Source organism: Mobula birostris, chromosome 13 (assembly GCF_030028105.1).
Source record: "Mobula birostris isolate sMobBir1 chromosome 13, sMobBir1.hap1, whole genome shotgun sequence".
Lineage (NCBI taxonomy): Eukaryota > Metazoa > Chordata > Chondrichthyes > Myliobatiformes > Myliobatidae > Mobula > Mobula birostris.
In genome coordinates, this window is record NC_092382.1 from 11,835,115 (window position 1) to 11,854,566 (window position 19,452).

Consider the following 19,452-nt stretch of genomic DNA (forward strand, 5'->3'; position numbering starts at 1 on the left):
GTCTCTGACGTCACTGTCTCTGGGCTGACAGACAGTCGCCTCACTTGTGCTTCCAGGGTCCTGATCAGTGTCTCTGACGTCACTGTCTATTGGCTAACAGGTAGTCGCCTCACTTGTGCTGGTTCCAGGGTCCTGATCAGTGTCTCTGACGTCACTGTCTCTGGGCTGACAGACAGTCGCCTCACTTGTACCAGTTCCAGGGTCTTGCTCAGTGTCTCTGAAGTCACTGTCTCTGGGCTGACAGACAGTCGACTCACTTGTGCTGGCTCCAGGGTCCTGCTCAGTGTCTCTGACGTCACTGTCTCTGGGCTGACAGGCAGTCGCCTCACTTGTGCTGGTTCCAGGGTCCTGATCAGTGTCTCTGAGGTCACTGTCTCTGGGCTGACAGACAGTCGCCTCACCTGTGCTGGTTCCAGGGTCCTGATCAGTGTCTCTGACGTCACTGCCTCTGGCCTGACAGACAGTCGGCTCACTTGTACCGGTTCCAGGGTCCTGCTCAGTGTCTCTGACGTCACTGTCTCTGGGCTGACAGACATTCGCCTCACGTGCTGGTTCCATGGTCCTGCTCTGTGTCTCTGACGTCACTGTCCCTGGGCCGACAGACAGTTTTGCCGGTTCCAGGTTCCTGATCAGTGTCTCTGACGTCACTGTCTATGGGCTGACAGACAGTCGCCTCACCTTTGCTGGTTCCAGGGTCCTGATCAGTGTCTCTGACGTCACTGTCTCTGGCCTGACAGACAGTCGCCTCACTTGTGCCGGTTCCAGTGTCCTGATCAGTGTCTCTGACGTCACTGTCACTGGGCTGACAGACAGTCGCCTCACTTGTGCTGGTTCCAGGGTCCTGCTTAGTGTCTCTGACGTCACTCTCTCTGGGCTGACAGACAGTCGCCTCACTTGTGCTGTTTCCAGGGTCCTGATCAGTGTCTCTGTCGTCACTGTCTCTGGGCTGACAGACATTCGCCTCACGTGCTGGCTCCAGGGTCCTGATCAGTGTCTCTGACGTCACTGTCTCTGCGCTGACAGACAGTCGCCTCACGTACCGGTTCCAGGGTCTGCTCAGTGTCTCTGACGTCACTCTCTCTGGTCTGACAGACAGTCGCCTCACTTGTACCGGTTCCAGGGTCTGATCAGTGTCTCTGACGTCACTGTCTCTGGGCTGACAGACATTCGCCTCACGTGCTGGTTCCAGGGTCCTGACCAGTGTCTCTGACGTCACTGTCTCTGGGCTGACAGACAGTCGCCTCACTTGTACCGGTTCCAGGGTCCTGCTCAGTGTCTCTGACGTCACTGCCTCTGGGCTGACAGACATTCGCCTCACGTGCTGGTTCCAGGATCCTGATGAGTGTCTCTGACGTCACTGTGTCTGGGCTGACAGACAGTCGCCTCACTTGTGCTGTTTCCAGGGTCCTGATCAGTGTCTCTGACGTCACTGTCTCTGGGCTGACAGACAGTCGCCTCACGTGCTGGTTCCAGGGTCCTGTTCAGTGTCTCTGATGTCACTGTCTCTGGGCTGAATTTGATCCACTTCCGCTGTGGCCGGATCGCATTCCATTGGGACATTGCTCTCAATCTGACCCTGCTTTGGTACCTTGCTTCCCGTGTCTTGATCATCTTCAATCGATGATTTACCTGGTAAAAATCTCTCGAATGCTTTCCATATTTTATTTAATTTCCCACCTGAAATAAATGATGAATTGCAGGTTGTAGTGAAGTGACTTAGATACGAGCAGAACAAGGATTCGCAGTGGGTGGTTACAATAAGAACATGAGACATTGGACCATAATTAGGACATTTGGTCCATCGATTCTGCTCCGCCATTTAATCATGGCTGATCCTTTTTTCCGCTCCTCAACCCGAGTTCCTCGCCTTCTCCCTGTAACCTTGATGTTGTGTCCCATCAAGAACCTATCAATCTCTGCTTTAAGTAACAACCCAACAACCTGGCCTCCACAGCTGCCTGTGGTAACAAATTCCACAAATTCACCACCCACTGGCTAAAGAAATGTCTCTGCATCTCTGTTTCGGATGGATGATCCTCTATCCTGAGTCTGTGTCCTCTGAATCTACACTTTCCCACCATGGGAAAAATCCTTTCCCCATCTGTTCGCTCTCGGCCTTTCAGCATTCGAAAGGGTTCAATGAGATCACCCCCCGCCCAGCTTTATAAATTCCAGCTAAAGCAGACCAGAGCCATCAAATAATGGAGCCGAGACTCTGGCTGACCAGATTTGGAGCGGGACTGTGCTGGTGAATGTGAACCACACCTCCTGCCAGGTTACCATCCCGATAAGCCTGTGACTGGACACATCCACACCCAGAAAAAGAACAGGGTAGACGCAGTAATACTAATCACTAGCTACTCAGGAATTGAACACACTGATGTCCAGAGCTTCTTAATGGAATGGTGTCAGGTGATACCGGGAAATATCACTGGGTTTATTTTCCAGAAACAAAATCTCCCTGGGTCACAAACCGTCCAGTCACTGGTGTCACACACAGATCCGCCACCGGATTACACACTTCCGGATCCCCTCGATCAGATACTGTCCGTCCACTGTGTCAAAGTGTCCGATCCCCTGGGTCACAGACTGACCATTACCTCGAGACGCACACTGTCCACTCCCTGGGTCACAGATTGAACATTGCCTTGAGTCACAATCTGTCCGGTCTCCTGGGTCATAGACTAACCACTGCCTTGACTCACATACTGTCCAGTCGCCTCGATCACAGATTGACCATTACCTGGATACGCACATTGTCCCGTCTCCAGGGTCACACACAGATCAGCCACCGGAGTACACACAGGCGGATCCTCTGGACCACATACTCTCCGTACGCTTTGACATACAGTGTCCTGTCCCCTAGATCACCTACTGACCATTGCCTTGACACGCTCACTGTCCGGTCGCCTGGAGGAAACTTTTCTGTACTCTTTCCATCTCAAAGACATGTATGCTCTGCTCTACCGACGTGTATGAACAGTTCCAGGGAATGGAGCATCTGTACTCTTGGTCCCCCAGCTCCCATTGTCCTACAACACGTCTCAGGGCCCTACAATTTACTGTGTAATTCCTGCGCTGCTTTAACTTTACAAAGTGAACCCATTCATTAGAGCATATTCCACGGTCGTCTCAGTCTCCTTGTCAATTTACATAACCCTACTTTACCACTAATGTTGATGCCATTTGCAAACTAATGAACAATGTTAATTTTATCTACCAAACCTTCACTATAAAGAGCAAACAGTGGACATAACATCCATCCACACTACTGAGCACAAGCCTCCAAACTAAACGGCACTCTATTAGTAACCTACTGATTCCTTCCACCTCGCCAGTTCCACATCCAGTCGGCTAACTCGCCCGCAAGGACACGAATCTCAGTGTTACATATGGAGACATGTATGTACATTGATGATAAATTCAGTGAACTTTCAACTTTCAATACTCCAAAAATTACGGGTAGACAATGTGTGGAGACAACAGTTAGCATGCTTGCTGTCATTAGCTGCAGCACAGAATACTGGCGCAAAGAGATCTTGTGACAAGTTTATAAACTGTTGGTTGGACCAGTTAGAATAACGTGTGCGGTCCTGGTAACAATACTACAGGAAGGACATATTAGTACCGGAGAGATTGCAGATTGAAATTTTCAATTACAAAAGATTGAATCGGATGAGAACGTTTTCTGACTCAGAGAAAATCCTCTCCCTCCATCGATGCTGTTGATCTGCTGAGTTCCTCCATCATCTTGCGTGTTCCCCACTCTAGTTCCCCTCTTGAAACGCCGAGTGGTTCACTTTAATCCTACTCACCAATGCCATTATATTGTCTCGATAGCCTTCCTTGATTCCACGTTTCTCTCTTGCTGTTTTATATTTCCTGTGCCATATCACCATTGAAGCTCCTTAATCGTATTTTGAGAAAACCACGTTCATCATTTGTCCAGAGCCCAGATATTCATTGGGGTATTAAAATACCGAAGCACATCACACATTTACCTACAATAATCTGTCTCCTGATCCTCATCTATTCCCAAAGCTGGCAATTTTCTCGGCTTGGCTACATAAAACGGTTTTCAGAAACATCCCTCAGCCTATGTAAGTTTCTTCATCTCAAATATTATGTACAAATGCGACAGAAGTTTAATTAGAACGATCCAATGATCATACCTGTAGCCATCCTGGTTCTGACTGACGATTGTTGGTTGTTGCTTTCTTGTTTACACTTTTGTCCTGATGCAGGAAAACTTCACATGCTGGATTCTCTGAATTACACACAAGCAGACTGTGAGTTAGAAAGAGTATGATTACTTTGCAAATATGACAGTATCTCCATTCCCTGTATCAGAGCAGCACTTGCCTTAGGGACCAATCATTCCCCGCTTCCATCAACTTCCCAGCCATGTCCGTATGTCTGTCCAGTGGTATCTGGCGCATCCTACTGATAGAGTCACAGAACAAACGAGGACACCTACAGTCCTTCAGCCCAACGAGAAAATGCTGACCACAGTACCCACAGAGATTGTCCTAATTTTCTGTGTTGGTCCCATTTACTCCTGGCCTCTTCACTCTATCTACACGTCACAACTCCATCTAGAAATATATAATTGTGCCTGCCTCATCCACTTCCTCTGGCAATTGCATTCACATCATCACTAACCTCTGCATAAAACCGTTGCTGCTCATGTCGGTTTTACAATTAATTTACCACTCTTCTGCCCATTTAGATCCCCTGTAAGTACGATAATCTTCACTGAAAGCAACATCCATTAATGTTGTGTCATCTGTGAACTCACTAGTAAAGCCCTGTGCGTTCGTATTCAAACGATTGCTATCAAATAACGAATATCAAAGGTCCCAACTTCTAGCCTTGCGGCACACCACTAGTTACCGGCCTCCGTTCTTCAACCACCACACGTTGCTTGCTACCTTCAAGGTAATTTTACTTTCTCTCGGAAGCGCATGGGTCCTTATCTTCCAGACCAAGCTGTCATGTGGCAACTTATCATAAGGCTTTGCCGAAATCCAATGTACCACATCCACTGTCCTGTCATTTTACTCTCATCTTCAAAATCCTTAACAAGTACTGTTGAACGCAACGTTCCATGCACAGTGCCATTTTTCACTCCTAATCAGACTCTGTCGATCCAAATGTCGGTGCATGACTGTCACATATTATGAAAAATTATCTCTTGCTTCTCCCTACGCTTCTCTGCTCTCACCATCAAAAAGCCAAAGTAGCAACCCGTGTTGATAATGTTTCTGTAAATGCTCAAAATTCCTGTCCCTAAGTATCCGTTCCAAGATTTTGCCCACCACTGATGTAACACTCACTAGTCTATAATCACCAGAATTATATCGTTTATACATTTATTGAATTACAAAAGAAGATTTGCCATTCTCCAGTCCCGTTTTACTACACCTGTGGCCAGAGAGAGCACACGGGTCATTGTCAATGTCACTGTAAAGTCCCTCCTCACTTCCCGTAGTGATGTGGTATACATTGGAATCTTAAAAAAAAACACCTCTTTCTTAACATTGCTATGCTAACGTCACAATCATAGTCCATGCCATTGGTAACTCTGACGCAAATCATTCATTGAGCACTTCATCCTCCAGGCACGTTTCCGTCTTTGCTCCTGAGTAGTCCTACCCTCAATCTGTTCATCCTCCTCTTCTTCACCAACGTGTAGAACTTGATGGGACTTTCCTTCATCCTACTCGTCAAGGACTTCTCAAGTCCCCTTGGACCTCTAAATCCCTTGTAAAGCTCCTTCCTGGATACCTTATAATTCTCTGGAGCCGTGCTTGAATGTTGCTTCCTAAATGTGCTATTCCCTGAGATAATGCGTTATCAATTTACGCTCCCAGATTGCTAAGAATAGCATCACAATTGTCCATCCACTAATTAAATTCTGTTCTTTATCGTCTTCTACATGCCTATGACCATGATAAAAGTTAGATTATTGTGATAACTATCTCAAAAAGGTCACCTATCGTGATGTCTACCAGTATCATTGCGTAGTACTGGACACAGTATGGGATCCCTTCCAGTTGGTCCATCCACAAGATAAATCAAGACTCATTCCGAGACACACAACATATTTTGCCCTATGGACCCATTTTGGAATAAGGAGGTGGGAATCAAATGCAGGAAAGTAGAAGTCACCAATGATAACTACCTTGTTATATTTGTACCTTTCCAAAAGCTGTCAAGTTATCTGCTTCTCGTTATCCCAGTGGCTTTAGGGAAAGCCTAGAGAATACTCCCAGAATGAATGACAGTGCCCGTACTGTTTCTGACTTTCACCCACACTGAGTCTGTCGATGGTCCCTCCATGATGTACTCCGATGATACCACCCTGATTAGCAATTATAATTGTCCTCCTTTCACTTCCCTCCATGTGCATTCTGAAACTCTGGAACATCAGACAGCCAATCCTTCCCTTGTAGCAGTCCTGCCTGTGTAATGGTGATAACATGTACCATCCATGTACTGAACCATGTTCTACATCCGTTAGTCTTGCGAGACCATGGATCTACGCCTGGAAAGTCTTCATACAACCGGGCAAGGTTGTATAGAAGACTGGCAGTTGTCCATGCTGCAAGTCTACCCTCTCCACGACACCGATGTTGTCCAAGGGAAGGGCAAGGGCCGATACAGCTTGGCACCAGTGCCGTCGCAGAGCACTGTGTGGTTAAATGCCTTGCTGAAGGCACGCTGCCTCGGCTAGGGTTCAAACTTACGACCTTCAGTTCGCTAGTCCAATGCCTTAATCACCTGGCCACGTACCCACACACTAACCATGTTATAAGTTACTCTTATTTTTCCTACTTATTGTATTCAACACATTTCAATCCATCCAAATGACGACCACCGTCCACAGCCTATCCTTACACTGCCTCTGTGAACTTTGCACCTACCTTTATATCAACTGCTCCATCATCTGACCAAACACTCTGGTTCCCATCCCTCAACGACTGAGTTTAAACCGACTCCGGCAGCTCCAGCAGACCTGGTTGCAGGGACATTCGCTCATCTCAAGTACAGGTAGAACTCGTGCCTTTTGTACAGGTTCAAATGGGAACATTGCAAAACACATTCCTGCTTGATCACAGATTCATAGGTTCTGACAATTTATTAGTCGAAAATACTGGATGTCGCCAGGGTATGTAAATGTAAATTATTGGTTGGCTTTTGCTTGTTGGGACTGAATGAAATGTGGTGCTGGGACCTTTGGCATCAAATGCGTTCGTTCTTAGCGAAGGCTTGCAGAACGATGTAATTGAGGGCAAGTATATCATTGCATCTTGCAATAGTCAGAGGAATCAATGTCGTGTTGCTGTCGTTGATGGTAGTTCCACATTTCTGCAAACAGTGCAGCAGAAACCAATTACTTCGTCTTGCAAAGAGAGGAAATTGTCAACGCATTTTGAGATGATTATGCCGTAACACAGGCAAGCAAGGAAACATTAAGACTGTCCAAAAGCTACTTTAGAAAATGAAAGAACTTGAAATGAGCAAACACTGAGGAAATATGCGTGACTTTAAAGATTGGTGCTGCTGACGGCACATTAACAGATCTGGAGTGATTGCAATTGGGTCTGACAGAGACATAACTGGTACTTCGGGGCTCATTCAGTCTCACTCCAACTATTTCATACCTTTCTTCTTACAGCAATGTATGTCAAAAGGACCAGAGTTTGAGTAAATGAGACTCACCAAACTTTCTCCTGACTGCATCACTGGAAACTCCGAGTCAGATTGGTTCTCTCCGGTTAATGCTCTCAGTCCTCAGGCTGGTTCAATTGTCGGTCTTCAGTTGTGGTTTGCTTCCAGTTGTGGGCTTTTCTTCCAATAAATCTCTCACCGCAGGTCTAACTTTAACCAGAGAGACAACGAAGCAAGTTAACAATACAAACGAGAACAAAACATTTCTGCACAATGTTATTAGAAACAGACCAACTGTAATTTAAATGTAGGAGACAAATGTAATGATCTCAGTGAGCAAACCTGTAATTGACCCTCACATGTCACCAAACCTGATATGGGATACGAAGGCGTCATCACTCAGTAATGGTGAGACATAAGACACAGGAAGAGAATTAGGTCATTCGGTCCATCAAGTCTGCTCCAGAATTCATCCATGGCTGATTTATTCCAACACCGTATTCCTGCTGCTATAACAGTCAGCCTACCTAGCAATCAAGAAGATGAATATACCCAACGACAGTCTCCATCACCCTCTTTGTTAACATAATTCCACAGGTCAATCAACACCTGTCTGCAGTAATTTCTCCCATCTTAGGTTTAGAGTGGAGCTTCTTTCATCTGAGGCTCCGCTCGCAGATCCCAGAGTCTCCATCTGATGGAGACATCATCCCGATGTAACATCCAGGCTTCGTAGTATTCAGTAGTTCTAAATAGCAAACCAACATCCCCAACCACCGCGATCCTCGTGAACTCCATTGAGTACAGGTACAAAGCCATAAAATTTTCCTCATTCATAAAGACTATCATTCCTGAGATTAATCATGTGAACCTTGTTAGAAATAACTATCTGGATCACCGTTCCAGGAATAACAGGCAAATTGATACCCGAATAATTCACTGGGAAAAGCCATGGTTTCTTTGCTGGTTTACAAACTATCACAAAATGAACGCCTGTGCACTTTCCATTTCCAGAAAATTTAAACTATTCCTGGGTGAATGCAATAAAAAGAAACCAGAATCAGTGGAAAAGAGCAGTTTGTAGGGAGAGGAAAAAAGATAACGAATCCGGTTCACAACTCTTGGCCAGTATGGATTCAAACATTATCCATATTTTAGTGCAGATCTACTATGGAGGGACTGAGGCTGAGGACTGAGATCTTGCAGAGGTTTCTAGGATTATGATAGGCGAAGATAAAGTAGACAGGGAGTACATATTCGCTAGTTAGAGATGTCTAATACTACAGGACATGCACTGAAGGTGTGAGGGAGTAGATGCAATAGAAATGTGAGGGCAAACACGAGGAACTCTGCAGATGCTGGAAATTCAAGCAACACACATCAAATTTGCTAGTGAGCGCAGCAGGCCAGGCAGCATCTCTAGGAAGAGGTACAGTCGACGTTTCGGGCCGAGACCCTTCGTCAGGACTAACTGAAGGAAGAGTGAGTAAGGGATTTGAAAGTGGGAGGGGGAGGGGGAGACCCGAAATGATAGGAGAAGACAGGAGGGGGAGGGATGGAGCCAAGAGCTGGACAGGTGATTGGCAAAAGGGATATGAGAGGATCATGGGACAGGAGGCCTAGGGAGAAGGAAAAGGTGGGGGGGGGGGGTGGGACCAAGAGGATGGGCAAGGGTTATAGTCAGAGGGACAGAGGGAGAAAAAGGAGAGAGAGAGAGAAAGAATGTGTGTATATAAATAAACAGCGGGGTACGAGGGGGAGGTGGGGCATTAGCGGAAGTTAAAGAAGTCAATGTTCGTGCCATCAGGTTGGAGGCTACACAGACGGAATACAAGGTGTTGTTCCTCCAACCTGAGTGTGGCTTCATCTTTACAGTAGAGGAGGCCGTGGATAGACATATCAGAATGGGAATGGGATGTGGAATTAAATTGTGTGGCCACTGGGAGATCCTGCTTTCTCTGGCGGACAGAGCGTAGGTGTTCAGCAAAACGATCTCCCAGTCTGCGTCGGTCTCCAATATATACAACGCCACATCGGGAGCATCGGACACAGTATATCACCCAAGCCGACTCACAGCTGAGTCGGCTTGGGTGATATACTTTGTCCGGTGCTCCTGATGTGGCCTTCTATATATTGGAGAGACCCGACGCAGACTGTCTGGGGCCCTGAATAGTGGTAAGGGAGGAAGTGTAAGGGCGTGTGTAGCACTTGTTCCGCTTACAAGGATAATTTCCAGGAGGGAGATCAGTGGGGAGGGATGGGGGGGGGGTGCGGGACGAATGGACAAGGGAGTCGCGTAGGGAGAGATCCCTGCAGAAAGCAGAGAGTGGGGTGTAAGGAAAGATGTGCTTAGTGGTGGGATCCCGTTGGAGGTGGCAGAAGTTACGGAGAATAATATGTTGTACCCGGAGACTGGTGGGGTGGAGGTGAGGACCAGGGGAACCCTATTCCTAGTGCGCTGACGGGGGGATGGAGTGAGAGCAGATGTGCGTGAAATGGGGGAGATGCGTTTGAGAGCAGAGTTGATGGTGGAGGAAGGGAAGCCCCTTTCTTTAAAAAAGGAAGACATCTCCCTCGTTCTGGAATGAAAAGAGAGCAGATGCGTCGGAGACGGAGGAATTGCGAGAAGGGGATGGCATTTTTGCAAGAGACAGGGTGAGAAGAGGAATAGTCCAGTTAGCTGTGAGAGTCAGTAGGCTTATAGTAGACATCAGTAGATAAGCTGTCTCCAGAGATAGAGACAGAAAGATCTCGAAAGGGGAGGGATGTGTCGGAAATGGACCAGGTAAACTTGAGGGCAGGGTGAAAGTTGGAGGCAAAGTTAATGAAGTCAACGAGCTCAGCATGCGTGCAAGAAGCAGCGCCAATGCAGTCGTCGATGTAGCGAAGGAAAAGTGGGGGACAGATACCAGAATAGGTGTGGAACATAGATTGTTCCACAAACCCAACAAAAAGGCAGGCATAGCTAGGACCCATACAGGTGCCCATAGCTACACCTTTAGTTTGGAGGAAGTGGGAGGAGCCAAAGGAGAAATTATTAAGAGTAAGGACTAATTCCGCTAGACGGAGCAGAGTGGTGGTAGAGGGGAACTGATCAGGTCTGGAATCCAAAAAGTAGAGGAGAGCTTTGAGACTTTCCTGATGGGGGATGGAAGCATATAGGGACTCAACATCCATGGTGAAAATAAAGCGGTGGGGGCCAGGGAACTTTAAATCATCGAAAGGTTTAAGAGCGTGAGAAGTGTCACGAATATAGGTAGGAAGGGATTGAACAAGGGGGGATAAAACCGTGTCGAGGTATGCAGGAACGAGTTCGGCGGGGCAGGAGCAAGCTTAGACAATATGTCTATGCCAGGACAGGCAGGTTTGTGGATCTTGGGTAGGAGGTAGAAACGGGAAGTGCGGAATGTGGGAACTATAAGGTTGGTAGTAGTGGATGGGAGATCCCCTGAGCGGATGAAGTCGGTGATGGTGTTGGAAGGAATGTGAGGGTAGGTTGTTTTACGCAGGGAGAGGTGGATGCCAGGAATGCGCTCCCTGGTGTGGTGGTAGAAACAAATAAGTTGAAGACTTTTAAGAGAAGTTGACATAGGCACATGAATGTGCAGAAGTTTGAAATGATATGGACATTGTGTAGGTAGGAGTGATTAGTGTTTTGTGGGGTTGATTTACTGTTTAGCTTTTTCGAAACAATATTCTGGGCCGAAGGGCCTGTTCCTGTGATGTATTGTTCTGTCCTGTGTCCATCACCTTGAGTTTCTGTTTGACTCCCACTGGGTGGCAGACAAGGGACCGTGAGGGGGAATTTCCAAACATGGATTGAACACTGAACCTTCAGATCGATTTCAACGGCTTCAAACTCGGAACAGTCCAGTTAATCACCAACTCTCTCTGTGCGTATGGAATGGGAACTCATTCTCTGCTTTGCTTCCAAAGGAACTCTAGAACTAAACATCTGTGAGAACGTAAATACTCGCTCAACATCTCATAAACCCGGGCACTTTGATCTTTGGGTGAATAAGCCCTGTGGGGTATTCCAGGACCCAACCTCACACGTCACAACACACAACAAGAGCATCGCACATCTTCGCCACTTCTCACACTGGGTGGTGTAATCAGCGATTCCCACTGCCAGTATCCTTTTCAACGCGGAAGGAGTTCCAACCAGTCCCATCTGTAGAAGCATAAACCTGCCTGAAAGCCCCAACAGTGTAAGTTACATATTCCTGGAGTCCCCTTCCCAGGATTATAAACCAAGCCTCAATGTTTCCGGGAATCTTTGCTGCCAGTAATATACAGCTGTGTCTCAGCTATTATCAGTTCAAACACTAACACTCCCACACCGACCAGGACACAACTGAAAGCATATGATTCTTTGTCGGGACTGGGATCGAGCTGGAAACATGAACCTTGGGTCACAAAGAGGGCACGGATGAATTTCAACTGATCTGTATAGTTCAATCGAGCATATTTGTCCATTATTTTATTGTTGAGTGAGACATGGGGCAGGTCAATTGGTCGGCACATTTCGTGCAGTATAACAGGAATAAAATGATTTTGATAAAAAATTGAAATTATATTATTGGGAACTCAGTACAACAGATTCTCTTTTTGAACTTGATCCACACATACTGGCTCATTTCATGATGTTTGTTAAATCCTGAACAGAATTGTGCAAATACAATCCCGACATTCATAATTTATCTCTTCATTCCAGCTCCTGTAGAGTAAATTCTCAAAGCATTCTCTCGCATCCACAATGGCTCTTGAGGCCACTGTCTCTCCGGTGAGCGGCAGGGACTACAGAGCGGTAAAAGTCTTCAACATTCCTCGCAGCACTGGTGGGCTGTTACCCTGGTGACGGAGGAAATAGCTCACCGAAAGTAGCCGAAAACGGAAATAAGAAACTCAATGTGACAGGTTCTGAGTTTCCGTATGAGCAAAATGAACACTGATTCTCGTGGATGTATTAACCCTGTTGAGGTGCATTCAGTAATTTTCCTGGTACTTTCACCTCTGCAGAACTATCACTATCAGCGGTGCTGACGCAGGTCCAAAACAAAAACACATTGTTGGATACGACCTGTCTGCAACAAATGTCGATTATGTGTCGAACGATGAAATTAAATTCATAGAGCCCTTACAGCACAGACACAGAACTGTTAACCCATCCAGTCCGTGCCATGTTCGATGTGGTCCCATCCCCCTGCACCCAGACCATAGCCCTCTATATCTCCCTTATCCATGTACCTACCCAAACATCTCTCAGATACTACAAATGAACCTTCATCTCTCACTTCTGCTGGGAGCTGGTTGCGCATTCGCACCACCCTCAGAGTGAAGCAGTTCCCCCTCGGATTCCTCTTAAATATTTCACTTTTTGCAGTAAACCCATGATCTTCTCCGATCTGTGCGGCAAAAGCACACAGATATATTCACCTTACTTATATCATAATCATTTTGTAAACCTCCAGCAGCGTTTCCGAAACTGGAGTTCACGGACTCTTGTGTTAATAGTAGGGATCAATGGCAAAAAAGGTTGTGAACCTCTGCTAGAACCTCCCCTCGTTCTCCTTTGCTTCAGGGACTCAAGTCCTAACCTGTTCAACCTCTCCCTATAACTCATTTACTGAACTACCAGCAACATCCGTATATTTCCCCTGGCACTCTTCATCCAAGTAGCTGACCATCATTGCACGCAATTCTGAAAATTTGGATACTCAGTGTCTTTGACAGCTTGCGCATTAACCTTCCAGCTCCTCCTCGAAATACCCTGATATAATTAGGCCAAGAATCCCAGAACTCTCTTTATGACGGTACCTATCTCTGGTGCCACTTTCAAGGAAGTATGGTTCTGTATTCCCATGTCACGTTGTTCGGTCACACACCGCTGACCCCTGCCAGTCACTCTGTAAGTCATATACTGGTTTCTCCTACCCACACTTATCTGCATTAGATCCCAACTGATAGCTTTGAACCTAGTTTCCCAGTTTCACACAACTCCGTTTCCCAAGAGACTTAAATTACTCTAAGTGTTACGTACACGCAACGGTTTAAATGAACCAGCAGCAATAGAACACACCTGGAGTCTGGTTTTGATGTTAAAATCACTATAAGTTAGTAACTAGTGTTTGTGTGTGTATAAATATAATTCCAAAACTCGTACAAGCTCGGGTGGCAAGATTTAAAGTCTTACGATGGAAATGTAAGGAAGTTCAGTTCGATCCACGGAATTAGTATGTGAGAGAGAGATGTATTTGTAATCCAAGGTGAAAACCACACTATGAGAAGAACGAGTAAACAGGTACCGTTGATCTTCCGTCCTCAGGCTCCGAATCCACTCTCGAGTTAGCCAAACACAGCTTATCACTAAGGGGACAGTCTTCGAGGGTGAGCTACCACCCAGGCAAGGGTAGACACACCGGTAGCCTCCACAGGGTCAGCTCTTCGACACACCGTGATGGCCACTGATCAATTACCCTGATCGATCCTCAACCCACGCTTGTGGGCACTCGAAAGTTCCACCCAGTGACTCCTCTGTCACTGGCCTCCTTTCACTGACCGGTCGCCGTAACCGGTGTCCCACTGTGTGTCTCTGGGAGAGTCATCTGACCTTGCTTAAATAAACACGCTGCGAAGCAACTGTGAACATCGAACTGTCCATCACATAACCCCGCCTCTCTCTCACCATGGCAACCAAGAAGCAACTGTGAACATCGAACTGTCCATCACATAACTCCGCCTCTCTCTCACCATGGCAACCAAGAAGCAACTGTGAACATCGAACTGTCCATCACATAACTCCGCCTCTCTCTCACCATGGCAACCAAGAAGCAACTGTGAACATAGAACTGTCAATCACATAACTCCGCCTCTCTCTCACCATAGCAACCCAGAAGCAGGCTGCAGTACTGTAGCAGTTTCTCTATCTCTCTCTCTCACTTTTAAAGGCACAGTCCATGCCCGTCACACCAAGGCAATGTACTAAAAAGCTACACATGAAATAAAGACTCAACAGATAAAGAACGTCTAAGGAACGAAGTTTATATTTTCAGGTCTAACACCCTGTGTTGGAATGGCTGTCAACAATTTATGATTTGATGTTTGCAACATCTTAAATTTTTCTTTAGTTTCCATCTGTTCACAGACAGACGACAATGAATGGGAATTTCCAAACACGGTGAGCACGCTGAATCAGGGGTAGATAGCCAATGATGCCAACGCTGATCAGCACATTCTGTGCATTGAGACTAACTCTCAGGTAGGTGGGCCATTTGGCTTTGAACTCCACACACCTGAGTAACGAACCTTGACATGTGTGGCTGGGCATCGAGGGCACTACAGAGTACAAGGGGAAAACGTCGTGTTGGCTGTACCAGTGACGCCTCCCTCCCTGATGCTCTAAACAATGCTTGAGGCTTGAACACAAGCTGGCCACAAAACGCTATTCCCCTCGCAGGTGAGCCGCCACTGTTTGTAACAGCAGATGTAATAAAGACTCTGCAGAGATGCCTGGACAGAAAATATCCAGGGTGAGTACTTAAACAGGCCACTGATGTCTTCACGGCCATCTTCAACACTTCACTAATTTATGGTGCTGTTCCACGTGCCAAAAATTAGCCACCATCCTCCCCGTACCAACGAACTCTACACCTTCACATATCAAAGTCTCCAATCCCTGCTGACTGGGCAGTCACCAATATGTTTACCGACCGAATCACTCTTCAGCCGAAGCCATAGCATTTGTCATTCACCTTGGCCTGACACGTCTAGAAAACAAAGACTCTGTCAGAATGTTTTTTTTTTTGATTTTCATTTTTCCATTCAACACTATTGTCCCACAGGCCTTGGTGAACAAATTTCTACCCCTCCGTCTAAACAAGCCATTGTACAAATGTGTGTTGGACTTCTTAAACAAATGATCTCAGATAGTCAGGATACACTACCGCTCCTCTATCTTCATCATCTTCGACACCGGTGACCCCCAGGAGTTTGTGCTGAGCCAATTGCTGTACATGCTCACTGATGACTGATCGAACACACCCAAGTCATCACAGTGTCAAGCTTGCCGATGACACGACAGTGGTGGGACCCATCACTAATATCGGTGAGATGACATACAGAGAGAAGAGGGTCTGGCGCCACAGTGGAAACTGGAAGTGGTTTCAAACCCCTGGGCATGCACATCTTACAAAACCGTTCATGGCCACAAAACATATTTCACACAATCAGGAAAGCTCAGCAACGCCGCACGAACCTTCTAAGGAGACTTAAGAGAGCTGAACTGTGTTCAAACTCTATATACCGTCGTCCTTCTACAGACGTCCGACAGAGAACATCCCAACATACTGCATCACTGCGTGGTACGGAAACGGCACCGCGGTGGACAGGAATGATGTACAGTGGGTAGTGAAACTGCCCAACACATAATTGTCAGCAGCCTACCCGCTATCAAGGATATATATGTATAGACAGGTGCCGGCAATGGCCAGTAATATCATGAAGATCCCCATCCACCCTGATCATTGACGGACTGTCTCATTCATATCAGGGTGGAGGCTACGTAGCATCCACGCCAGGGCCACCAGACTCAAAAGCAGTTTCTCCCCGGCAGTAAGCCTGATCAACACCTCCACCCAATAACTCACCCCTCCACACGCCCATCACCACGCGTTTAACATTTCCTGTCAGTCACAAAACGTCCAGACACTCCTGTGCCAAACGTCACTTTATGGACATGCAGTCAATGCCTGTCACCATATGTCCAGACACACCTGTGCCTAACGTCACTTTATGGACATAAAATCAATTTTTATACGCTATCACAGGCATTGTTTTATTTTTTAATAATTTTGTTCTCCTTTACACCAGTGTACTGGAATGACCTTAAACGACCCCAAATCTTGAACCCTGGGGAGAATACCACGACCAACCACATTATCTATACACCCTCTTGATCTTATAAACACCTAAAATGTTACCCCCATTCTCCTGTGAAATAAAGATCCAGCTCGGCCAACCTCTTCCTATGACTCGGCCCTCTCGTCCAGGCAACATCTTCAGCAATCTCGTCTGCACCCTCTCCAGATTGATAATATCTTTCCTACAGTAGGGTGAACAAATAATACTCGGTGTTGACTCACCAACAATTTCTATAAGTTCAATATAATGGCCATAATCCAAATCTCTATGCCCCAACTGATGAAGGCCAGCATGACTAAAACATCCTTTTCCATCATCTATACTTGCCCGTAAACTTTCAGTACACTTGTACTCCCAGATCTCTCTCTGCCACAACACTCCATGCCCTCCCATTCACTATACCAGTCCCACCCCAGACTGAATGTCCAAAATGCAGGATCTCTCACTTCTCCAACTTAAAAAAAACATTTGCCATTTCTCAGCCCATCTCCATTACTGATCAAGATCCCTTTGAAATTTATTGTGACCTATTGCAATATCTACCAGTCTCCCGAATTTAGCATCAGGCTTGCTAACCGTGCCACGTGCATTCATATACAAATCAATGGCATGAATAATGAATTACAGAGGTGTCAAAGCTGACACACACACACACACACACACACACACCACATTTATCAGAAACCTCCATTCGCTAAATCCATTTTCAATCATCACCCTCTACTGCCTGTCATCGAGCCCAGTGTGAATCCACTGCGCAATCTCCCCGTGAATCCCACGTGACCTAACCTTCCACATCAGCTGCCACCCAGGATGTTGGTAAAAAGTTTTACCAAAATCCAGATAACCAACAACACTGCCCAACTTCATCTATCCCTCCAGTTACCTCTTCCAAAAATAGCCAAAATATTTGACTAATATGATGCCCTATAGGGTGGTGTGGTTGGTGACTTCCCCATAACCAACGTCCAATTGCCCGAGACTTCAGCTTCACTGCAGACTGAGGAAATTCCGATCCCAGCTGTAAATTACCAACCTGGAATGAAGTCAGTATACTGCCAGTTCTATATTCCCAGAGACTCCATCCCAATATTATAAGCCACACGCAGACTCCCCTAGGACGCTTTGGCACAGGCGATTTGCCATGGTGTTCCTGCCAGTTCCGATTCACAAACTAAGGTGGAACAGGAAACTAATGACTATCTGCCTTGGCCGGGGCTCAGGCCGGTTCACCGGTCTGTGGATTGTGCGAGAAAGCAGACAGACTTCAGCTTGTCTCCAGCAGCTAAATTGAGCATGTTTCATAACAATGTCATTGCTGTGTAGGATCTTGCCATGCACAGCCGGCTGCCATGTTGCACACAGAGTAGCAAGAACAATATGCTTTTGATGTAAAATTATTAAATAGACAATGCTGGGAACTTAGTACATCAGGCAACATCTGTGAAAGGAGAAATGGTGGAAGACCCAGTGTCAGAACTGGGCACTTCCAGGATTTTCACCTTCTTACTTTAAATTTCCTGCAAAGGCAGTATTTTTTTTTTTGCTTCTCTATTTTAATGCATAGATATCATCTGATTACAAAGTTCTTGGGACACCCCGAAACTGATCAGCAGATTTGTGCAAATAGAATCCCACATCCCCCAGCTTGTTAGTTCTCAGTTCATTCTGACCCCGGTGTAGTACATGCCGTACAGTCAATGCTCACAGCATCCTTTCCTCCCACTGTCACTCTGTTACATTTGCTCCTGAGGCCACTGTCTCTACGCTGAGAGGCGGTGACCACAGAGTGATAAAAAGTACACTTGCTGCAGCTCTGACGGGCTGTTACCCTGGAAACGGAGGAAGTGGCTCACCGAAAATAACCAAAAAAGGAAATAACAAACTCAACATCAGATGCTGTGAGCTCCATTATTACAAAGATTAACACTGCAGCCATTTTGTAACGGGGAAACTAAAATTGAAATGGCTGCTTTTACCCTGCCACCTGCTGTGTTCAATTAAACCTCTGGTAGCTCCAGCTATCAAAAACCCAATCCTGGAAAACTTGTAAAACAAATCTTATCACCTAAACCCCGGTGAAGATTTCTTTGAGCATTTACCTTGCTATAACCAGACTGTTACATTGCACCTTGTTAAAGACAATGTAGACGCGCTATACATACAAAACAGCAAGTTGCCAAAATATCTTTAACATAATTAAAACAAAACCGCTAGAATTGTTCGACAAGACAGAGAGTATGTTAATATTTCAGATGGAAGACCCTGTATCGGAGCTGAGCCTGTCTGTAGGAGCCACGTATCTGTTCTCTATCTGCATTAGAGTCTGTGTTGCGTATTAATGATGTTTGTTTTCGTTTCTCAATCTGTTCCACAACACTCCCTGCCCTCCCATTCACTATACCGGTCCCACCCTGGCCTCGACTGTCCGAAAGACCAACTCTCACTTGTTCAAGTTGAAAACCATTCGCCATTTCTCAGCCCGTCTTCTGAACTGACCAAGATGTCTTTGAAATTTATTGTAACCTGTTGCAATATCAACCAGACGCCCGAATTTAGTATCAAACTTGCAAACTGTGCCATGTACACTCATATACAAATCAATGGCATGAATAAAATTAACGAGGTCTCGACACTGACAGGCACATCCCACTCGTCACAGGCCTCCATTGGCTAAATCCATCTTCAATCATCACCCTCTGCTTCTTGTTCTCGATCCCGGTGTGAATCCATCTGCAAACTCCCCATGAATCCCATGTGACCTATCCTTCCATATCAGCTGCCATGCGGGACCTCCTTACAGACTTTTCCAAAGTTCAGATGAACAACATCACTGCCCTATTTCATCAATCCTCA

General features: G+C 46.2%; 1 protein-coding gene across 4 annotated transcripts in view; it reads right to left on the bottom strand.

The window, feature by feature from the left end:
- LOC140208376 (uncharacterized) overlaps positions 1-19,452 on the bottom strand; it is a 55,135-nt gene that overhangs the window by 30,234 nt on the left and 5,449 nt on the right. For 3 of the 4 annotated variants that reach the window (XR_011888748.1, XR_011888749.1, XR_011888750.1), the window contains exons 2-3: positions 7,726-7,884; positions 4,173-4,267 (exon numbers count right to left, since the gene is read on the bottom strand). The gene's annotated coding sequence lies outside the window, so the exon portion shown is untranslated. Of the gene's footprint in view, positions 1-1,408; positions 1,678-4,172; positions 4,268-7,725; positions 7,885-19,452 lie in introns of those variants that run through there. The other variant, XR_011888751.1, reaches the window with a different exon arrangement.